This window comes from Oncorhynchus nerka, linkage group LG4, assembly GCF_034236695.1.
Source record: "Oncorhynchus nerka isolate Pitt River linkage group LG4, Oner_Uvic_2.0, whole genome shotgun sequence".
Lineage (NCBI taxonomy): Eukaryota > Metazoa > Chordata > Actinopteri > Salmoniformes > Salmonidae > Oncorhynchus > Oncorhynchus nerka.
Genome location: NC_088399.1, coordinates 58783853 through 58794056, shown reverse-complemented (window position 1 = coordinate 58794056; position 10204 = coordinate 58783853). Strand labels below are relative to the sequence as shown.

General features: G+C 43.9%; 1 long non-coding RNA gene across 5 annotated transcripts in view; it reads right to left on the bottom strand.

The window, feature by feature from the left end:
- Window positions 1-341: 341 nt before the first annotated feature.
- The window catches only part of LOC115125870 (uncharacterized), a 46974-nt gene continuing 37111 nt past the window's right edge, over window positions 342-10204 (bottom strand). For all 5 annotated transcript variants that reach the window (XR_010463809.1, XR_010463810.1, XR_010463807.1 and 2 more), the window contains one exon: window positions 342-3129. This is a non-coding gene — a long non-coding RNA (uncharacterized LOC115125870). The remainder of the gene's footprint in view (window positions 3130-10204) is intronic.

Below are 10204 nucleotides of genomic sequence, written 5' to 3'. Positions count from 1 at the left end.
ATGTTGTGGGCAGAACTGAAAAGGTGTGTGCGAGCAAGGAGGCCTACAACCCTGACTCAGTTACACCAATTCTGTCAGGAGGAATGGGCCAAAATTCACTCTACTTATTGTGGGAAGCTTTTGGAAGGCTACCCAAAGTGTTTGACCCAAGTTAAACAATTTAAAGGCAATGCTACCACATACTAATTGAGTTTATGTAAACTTCTGACCCACTGGGAATGTGATGAAAGAAATAAAAGCTGTAATATATCATTCTCTACTATTATTCTGACATTTCACATTCTTAAAATAAAGTAACTGAGCTAAGACAGGGAATTGTTACAAGGATTAAACGTCAGGAATTGTGAAAAACTGAATTTAATTTAAATGTATTTGGCTAAGGTTTATGTACATTTTTGACTTCAACTGTACAGTATATATTAAATTTTAATGTTTTCCACCAAGTTTTCTAAACAGGGGAGAAGGGGGTAGGGGCATAGTAATTTATGTATATATATATATATATATATAGTACCAGTCAAACGTTTGGACACACCGACTCATTCAAGGGTTTTTCTTTATTTTTTACAATTTTTTACAATGTAGAATAATAGTAAAGACATCAAAACTATGAAATAACACATAGTAAAAAGTGTTAAACAAATGTTAAACAAATCAAATATATTTTAGTCACACTTCGCCTTGATGACAGCTTGCACACTCTTGGCATTCTCTCAACCAGCTTCATGGGGTAGTCACCTGGAATGCATTTCATTTAACATGTGTGCCTTGTTAAAAGTTCATTTGTGGAATTTCTTTCCTTCTTAATGCGTTTGAGCCAATCAGTTGTGTGACAAGTTAGGGGTCGTATACAGAAGATAGCTCTCCCTATTTGGTAAAAGACCAAGTCCATATCATGGCAAAAACAGAAATAAGCACAGAGAAATGACAGTCTATCATTACTTAAAGACATAAAGGTCAGTCAATCTGAAAATTTTAAAGAACTTTGAAAGTTTCTTCAAGTGCAGTTGCAAAAACCATCAAGCAATATGATGAAACTCGCTCTCATGAGGACCGCCATAGGAAAGGAAAACCCAGAAAGGAAAACCCAGAGCTAGAGTTACCAGCCTCAGAAATTGCAGCCCAAATAAATGCTTCACAGAGTTCAAGTAACAGACACGTCTCAACATCAACTGTTCAGAGGAGATTGTGTTAATCAGGCCTTCATGGTCGAATTGTTGCAAAGAAACCACTACTAAAGGACACCAATAATAAGAAGAGACTTGCTTAGGCCAAGATATACGAGCAATGGACATTAGACAAGTGGAAATCTGTTCCAACCCCCGTATCTCTGTGAGATGCAGAGTAGGTGAACGGATGATTTCCGAATGTGTGGTTCCCACTGTGAAGCATGGAGGAGGAGGTGTGATGGTGCTTTGCTGGTGACACTGTCTGTGATTTATTTTGAATTCAAGGCACACTGAACCAACATGGCTACCACAGCATTCTGCAGCGATACACCATCCCATATTTTTTGCACTTAGTGGGACTATCATTTGTTTTTCAACAGGACAATGACCCAAAACACACCTCCAGGCTGTGTAAGGGCTATTTGACCAAGAAGGAGAGTGAGGGAGTGCTGCATTAGATGACCTGGCATCCACAATCACCCGACCTCAACCCAATTGAGATGGTTTGGGATGAGTTGGACCGCAGAGTGAAGGAAAAGCAGCCAACAAGTGCACAACATATGTGGGAACGCCTTCAAGACTGTTGGAAATGCATTCCAGGGGAAGCTGGTTGAGAGAATGCTATGAGTGTGCAAAGCTGTCATCAAAGTATTGATTTGTTTAACACTTGTTTTGTTTACTACATGATTCCATATGTGTAAGTTTATAGTTTTGATGTCTTCATTATTATTTTACACTGTAGAAAATAGTCAAATAACGAAAAACTCTTGAATGAGTAGGTGTGTACAAACGTTTGACTGGTATTGTATATACATGTACAGTGCCTACGGAAAGTAATCAGACCCCTTTAATTTTTCCACATTTTGTTGTGTTACAGCCTTCTTCTAAAATGGATTTAAATTACAACTCAGCAATCTACACACAATAAATACCTCATAATGACAAAGCAAAAACAGGTTTTTTGTCATTTTCTTCAAATGTATTAAAAATAAAAACTCAAACACCTTATTTACGTAAGTATTCAGACCCTTTGCTATTTGACTCGGAACTGAGCTCAGGTGCATCCTGTTTCCATTGATCATCCTTGAGATGTTTCTACAACTTGATTGGAGTCCAACTGTGGTAAATTCAATTGATTGGACATGATTTGGAAAGGCACACACCTGTCTATATAAGGTCCCACAGTTGAAAGTGCATGTCAGAGCAAAAACCAAGCCATGATCTGGTGAAGGGTACCAAAACATTTCGGCAGAATTGCAGGTCCCCAAGAACACAGTGGCTTCCATCATTCTGAAATGGAATACATTTGGAACCACCAAAACTTTTCCTAGAAGTGGCCGCTCGTCCAAACTGAGCAATCGGGAGAGAAGGCCCTTGGTCAGGGAGGTGATCAAGAACCCGATGGTCACTCTGACCGAGCTCTAAAGTTCCTCTGTGGAGATGGGAGAACATTCTAGAAGGACAACCATCTCTGCAGCACTCCCCCAATTAGGCCTTTATGGTAGAGTGGCCAGACGGAAGCCACTCCTCCGTAAAAGGCACATGACAGCCCGCTTGGAGTTTGCCAAAAGACTCAAATGTATAAAAAATACAAAACTGAAATATCACATTCACATAAGTATTCAGACCCTTTATTCAGTACTTTGTTGAAGCACCTTAAGCAGCGATTACAGCCTCGAGTCTTCTTGGGTATGATGCTACAAGCTTGGCAAACCTGTATTTGGGGAGTTTCTTCCATTATTCTCTGCAGATCCTGTCAAGCTCTGTCAGGTTCAATGGGGAGCATCGCTACACAGCTATATTCAGGTCTCTCCAGAGATGTTCAATGGGGAGCAAGTCCGGGCTCAGGCTGGGCCACTCAAGGACATTCAGAGACATCTGGAGAACCCAGCGGTTGTGGGCGGCCCAGTTGCAGTACCAGGCGGTGATACAGCCCAACAGGATGCTCTCAATTGTACATCTGTAAAAGAGTATGTTTTTAGGTGACAAGACAAATTTCATCAGCCTCCTGAGGTTAAAGAGACACTGTTGCGCCTTCTTCACCACACTGTCTGTGTGGGTAGACAATTTCAGTTTGGCCGCCGTTTTACGGTCTCCTAACCAATTGTGCTATTATGTGTTTTTTTTTGCAATATTTGTAAATTCTTTTGTACATAGTGTTTCTGCAACTGTACATTACGGAAGAAAAGAGATTCTGGATATCAAGACATTTGTAAACAACAGCTGGTGCACAAAATCTAAGGAAGTCTCTATATATTGTGATAAACTGCAGGCCACACTACTTGCCTAGAGAGTTCTCAGCTATACTTTACGTGGCTGTTTATTTACCACCACAGACAGATGCTGGGACTAAGACCCCACTCAGTTACCTGTATAAGGAAATAAGCAAACAGGAAACCACTCACCCAGAGGTGGCGCTCCTAGTGGCTGGAGACTTTAATGCACGGAAACTAAAATCAGTTCTACCAAATCTCTATAAACATGTTAAATGTGCAACCAGAGGGAAAATAAATCTAGATCACCTGTATTCCACACACAGAGATGCGTACAAAGCTCTCCCTCGCCCTCCATTTGGTAAATCCGACCACAACTCTATCCTCCTGATTCCTGCTTACAAGCAAAAATTAAAGCAGGAAGCACCAGTATCTCGGTCTATAAAAAAATGGTCAGATGAAGCAGATGCTAAACTACAGGACTGCTTTGCTATCACAGACTGGAACATGTTCCGGGATTTTTCCAATGACATTGAGGAATACACCACATCAGTCACTGGGTTGATCAATAAATGCATTGAGGACGTCGTCCCCACAGTGACTGTAGGTACATACCCCAACCAGAAGCCATCGATTACAGGCAACATTCGCACTGAGCTAAAGGGTGGAGCTGACGCTTTCAAGGTGCGGGACTCTAATCCGGAAGCTTACAAGAAATCCTGCTATGCTCTGCGACGAACCATCAAACAGGCAAAGCGTCAATACAGGGCTAAGATTGAATCATACTACACCGGCTCCGATGCTCGTCGGATGTGGCAGGGCTTGCAAACTATTACAGACTACAAAGGGAAGCACAGCCGAGAGCTGCCCAGTGACACGAGCCTACCAGACGAGCTAAATCACTTCTATGCTCACTTCGAGGCAAGCAAAACTGACGCATTCATGAGAGCATCAGCTGTTCCCCGGATGACTGTGTGATCACGCTCTCCGTAGCCGACGTGAGTAAGATCTTTAAACAGGTCAACATACACAAGGCTGCGGGACCAGACGGATTACCAGGATGTGTGCTCGGGGCATGTGCTGACCAACTGGCAGGTGACTTCACTGACATTTTCAACATGTCCCTGATTGAGTCTGTAATACCAACATGCTTCAAGCAGACCACCATAGTCCCTGTACCCAAGAACACGAAGGGAACCTGCTTAAATGACTACAGACCCATAGCACTCACGTCCGTAGCCATGAAGTGCTTTGAAAGGCTGGTAATGGCTCACATCAACACCATTATCCCAGAAACCCTAGACCCACTCCAATTTGCATACCGCCCAAATAGATCCACAGATGATGCAATCTCTATTGCACTCCACACTGCCCTTTCCCACCTGGACAAAATGAACACCTATGTGAGAATGCTGTTCATTGACTACAGCTCAGCGTTTAGCACCATAGTACCCTCAAAGCTCATCACCAAGCTAAGGATCCTGGGACTAAACACCTCCCTCTGCAACTGTATCCTGGACTTCCTGACAGGCCGCCCCCAGGTGGTGAGGGTAGGTAGCAACACATCTGCCATGCAGATCCTCAACACTGGAGCTCCCCAGGGGTACGTGCTCGGTCCCCTCCTGTACTCCCTGTTCACCCACGACCCAAGTCTAGGACAAAAAGGCTTCTCAACAGTTTTTACCCCCAAGCCATAAGACTCCTGAACATCTAACCAAATGGTTAACCGGGCTATCTGCATCGTGTCCCACCACCCGCCAACCCCTCTTTTTACGCTTCTGCTACTCTCTGTTCATCATATATGCATAGTCACTTTAACGATACCTACATGTACATACTACCTCAATAAGTCTGACTAACAGGTGTCTGTATATAGCCTTGCTACTCTTTTTTCAAATGTCTTTTTGCTGTTGTTTTATTTCTTTACTTACCTACACACACACACTTTTTTTTTTTTTAGAGCCTGTAAGTAAGCATTTCACTGTAACCTGTTGTATTCGGCTCACGTGACAAATAAACTTTGATTTAATTTGATATTTTCCTGACACCACACTCCGAGAGCCCTCACCTCCTCCCTGTAGGCTGTCTCGTCATTCTTGGTAATCAAGCCTACTACTGTTGTGTCGCTTGCAAACTTGATGATTGAGTTGGAGGCGTGTATGGCCACGCAGTCATGGTCGAACAGGGAGTACATGAGGGGGATGAGCACACACCCTTGTGGGGCCCCAGTGTTGAGCAAAGGGGAGATGTTGTTTCCTACCTTCACCACCTGGGGGCGGCCCGTCAGGAAGTCCAGGATCCAAAACACAGGGTGGGGTTGAGACCCAGGGCCTCAAATTTAATGATGAGCTTGGAGGGTACTATGGTGTTGAATGCTATAGTCAATGAACAGCATTCTTACATAGGTGTTCCTCTTGTCCAGATGGGACAGGGCAGTGTGCAGTGTGATGGCGATTGCATCGTCTGTGGACCTATTGGAGCGGTAAGCAAATTGAAGTGGGTCTAGGGTGACTGGTAAGGTGGAGGTGATATGATCCTTGACTAGTCTCTCAAAGCACTTCATGATGACAGAAGTGAGTGCTACGGGGAGATAGTCATTTAGTTCAGTTACCTTAGCTTTCTTGTGAACAGGAACAATGGTGGCCATCTTGAAGCATGTGGGGACAGCAGACTGGAATATGTCAGTAACCACACCAGCCAGCTGGTCTGTCCATGCTCTGAGGATGCGTCTAGGCATGCCGTCTGGGCCAGCAGCTTTGCCAGGGTTAACACGTTCAAATGTCTTACTCACGTCGACCATGGAGAATGAGTGCCCACAGTCCTTGGCAGCGGCCCGCGTCGGTGACACTGTATTATCCTCAAAGCGGGCAAAGAAGGTATTAAGTTTGTCTGGAGGCAAGACGTCCGTGTCCTGACGTGGCTGGTTTTTCATTTGTAGTCCGTGATTATCTGCCACATACATCTCGTGTCTGAGCCGTTGAATTGCGACTCCACTTTGTCTCTATACCGACATTTTTCTTGTTTGATTGCCTTGCGGAGGGAATAACTACACTGTTTATATTCGGCCATTTTCCCAGTCACCTTTCCATGGTTAAATGCGGTGGTTCGCGCTTTCAGTTTAGAAGGAATGCTGCCATCTATCCACGGTTTCCGGTTAGGGTAAGTTTTAATAGTCACAGTAGGTAAAACATCTCCTATACACTTCCTTATAAACTCACTCACCAAATCAGCGTATATGGCGGTATTATTCTCAGAGCCTACCCGGAACAAATCCCGGTCCACGTGATCAAAATTGATTGTGAGGTATTCAAGGTCAGGTGAACAAAAGTACTTGAGTTCCTGTATGTTGTTACAATTACACCATGAGTCGTTAATCATGCAACATACACCCCCGCCCCTTCTTCTTCCCGGAGAGATATTTATTCCTGTAGGAGTGACGCACTGAGAAGCCAGGTGGCTGTATCGACTCCGACAGCATATCCCAAGAGAGCCATGTTTCCGTGATACGGAGTATGTTACAATATCTGATGTCTCTCTGGAAAGCAAACCTTGCCCTGATTTCGTCTACCTTGTTATCTAGGGACTGGACATTAGCGAGTAATATATTCGGGAGCAGTGGGTTGTGTGCACGCCTCTAAAGTCTGACCAGAAGACCGCTCCGTCTTCCTCTTGTCTGGTGGCATTGTTTTGGGTTTGCTACGGTTTTCTAGCTGTGAAGGAGAGTCGGACCAAAATGCGGCGTGTAGATTGCGATCCATGTTAAATAAACTGAAGCAACACGAATCCAAATACAAACACTACAAAAACAATAAACGTAACGAAAACCAAAACAGCCTAATACTGGTGCAAACAACTACATGACAGACATAAGGACAATAAGGACAATCACCCACGAAACACTCAAAGAATATGGCTGCCTAAATATGGTTCCCAATCAGAGACAACGATAAACACCTGCCTCTGATTGAGAACCACTTCAGACAGCCATAGACTTAACTAGAACACCCCACTAAGCTACAATCCCAATACCAACACACCACATACAAAAACCCATGCCACACCCTGGCCTGACCAAATAAATGAAGATAAACACAAAATACTTCGACCAGGGCGTAACAGGGTTGGCCTCTGGAATTAGTTAAAATGCCCTCGGTGGTGCGGACAAAGGATCCGCTTCAGGAAAGTTGTATTCCTGGTCGTTGTGCTGGTAAGTTGACGTCACTCTGATATCCTATAGTTTTTGAAGAAAAAGAAACGCACACCTATTAAGACGAGGTAGAAAACTTGAAAATAAAAGAGAGCCGCACACTCTAGGAGCTCAGATGCAAAAATGTAATTACCAACGTTTCGACAGCCAAGCTGTCTTCATCAGGGTATAATCACAAACACTGCGGGATGACTCGTTTATATAGTGTCAAAAGACACAGGTGTCTGTAATCATGGCCAAGAGTGGCCTAATATCATTGGTTAATAATCTAATATTAAAATGTCATACAAAGAACAGCATACAAACAACAAATGGATAGCATACGATCATAGATGAATTTGACTACACAAGCTTACAAACAATTACAATGGCAAAGTCACAATAATCACAAGAATGGCTTCAGATCAAAGTCTACGTTGAGACCGAACAAGGGAAGGAGGGGGAACAAGGGTCTTTAAGTTAAAGATCCAGGCAGCCTCTCGTTTTAACAATAAATTATCAAGGTCACGCCCTCTCCTAGGGAGGGTGACATGTTCGATGCCAATATAATGCAGAGACGAAATAGAGTGGTCTGCCTCCAAGAAGTGGGCCGCAACTGGGTAAGTAAAGTTTTTACACCTAATGGTGCTACGATGCTCTGAGATACGTACTTTTAATTTGCGCTTTGTTTTACCTACATATTTTTTTACCATAGTTCTTCCCAGCTAAAAATGTAAGAAAAAACTAAATACTGCAAAGTTTCCCAAGGACTAGAAGCAAGACAGCCCTCTCTGTCTTTTCTGCACGGAGGTGCAAGGTGTACGATCGCCCATCCCCATGAGCGTGTCACCCTGTAGAAACATCCCTTTCTAGGGAGTTTTTCCTAGCCACCGTGCTTCTACACCTGCATTGCTTGCTGTTTGGGGTTTTAGGCTGGGTTTCTGTACAGCACTTTGAGATATCAGCTGATGTACGAAGGGCTATATAAATAAATTTGATTTGATTTGATCTCAAGGATGATCAATGGAAACAGTATGCACCTGGGCTCAATTTCAAGTTATGTTGAGTCAATTTCGAGTTATGTTGGCTGACAATTTGTTAGCTACGCTGTCATTACGAACCACATAGCATATCGTTACAGCAGAATCCCAGCTAGCAATGAGGAATCGGCCCAGAAGCGGCCCTCTTCTGGGAGGCCGGAACTGATTGAATTCGCCAAGAATCGGGTGTTGGACTCGGCCCGGAATCAAAATGAATGACTGCCCAGAATCAGCCCAAGTACATCGGGCCGTTTCCTCTACCCAAATTCAGCTAACATCTTACCAGAATCTCCCCAGAAGCGGTCCGATGCAAATTTAAATAAATGTATACAAAATTACCCAATTTAGTCATTTTAAATACTACTGTTATACATACAAAGTATACCCATCCACAAAAAAACTGAAGAAACACCATACACCTGGTGACCGTGTCAGCGAGCCTGCGCCTGGCCCGCAGGACCTCCCCTAACTCGGACGATGCTGTGTCAATTGTGCATCGCCTCATGGGTCTCCTGGTTGTGGCAAGCACGGGACTCGAGACAGCATCTGTAGCAACGCAGTTTGTGCTGCGATGCAGTGTCTTAGACTGCTTGCGCTACTCCGGAGTGTAATGAACACAAAGGGAGACAGAGAGCTGGTTTCAAGCGCAGGGCGCAGCAGGTGTTTATTGGTAAAGGACCACATGAGGAGGCAGGTAGCTGGGTCCAGGGGCAGGCAGAAGGTCATACACAGGGGGTCCAAAAAGGCAATAGTACAGGCATGGAAAAGGCTTGTAACGTCATCCGGGAGATCGGGCAATAGGTTGATAACAGGTAATACGATAAAGTACAGGCAGGGAATAGGCAAAAGGCATTATTAGTGAGGCAGGCAGAAACTATCATACACAGGAGGAGTAAATCACGGGAAAAACAGAGCTCCGAATAGAAGTGTGTCACAAAACAAACAATACCTCACAATGACGGGGATGCAAAGAACTGAACTATATAATGTGTGATAATGACATACAAGTGTGTGAACAGGTAATCAAAATTCAGGTGATTGGGATCTGGAGAGTGAGCTGCGTTCAGGGGATCTATGTGCTTGAGAGTGTGAGCTGGAAAGTGGACTGGAAAGTGAGCTGTGTCCAGGGGATCTACGTGTTTGAGAGTGAGTTGGAAGCAGATGTTACAGGGAGGCTCCATCCACAAAGTTTTTAATGCTTATCAATTGCCTTGCACAAAGTATAAAAATGCTACAATACTACACAGGACTCTTAAAGAATTTCATTTAAATGTTAATTGTATTTTTTGATCACAGAAACAATTAGAAAACATGGAAAAATAAATAATGAAATGTTAATTATTTAAAGCAGCCCTCATCTGCCAGAGAGTGGTCCCAATCCGCCGAGCCCCAAGAAATACATTTGGGCCAGTAAACTCTCACCGGAATCAGCCCGGGCCCCAAATAATACATTTGGGCCAGATAACTCACACCGGAATCGGACCGAGCTCAATCCCTGCATCCTAGCCATAAGTAATACTGACGTCTGCCGAGTCTGACTCTCAGCCGAGTTCCCCGACTCTACCCAACGTTTATTGACAAGATTATTCCCGTCAT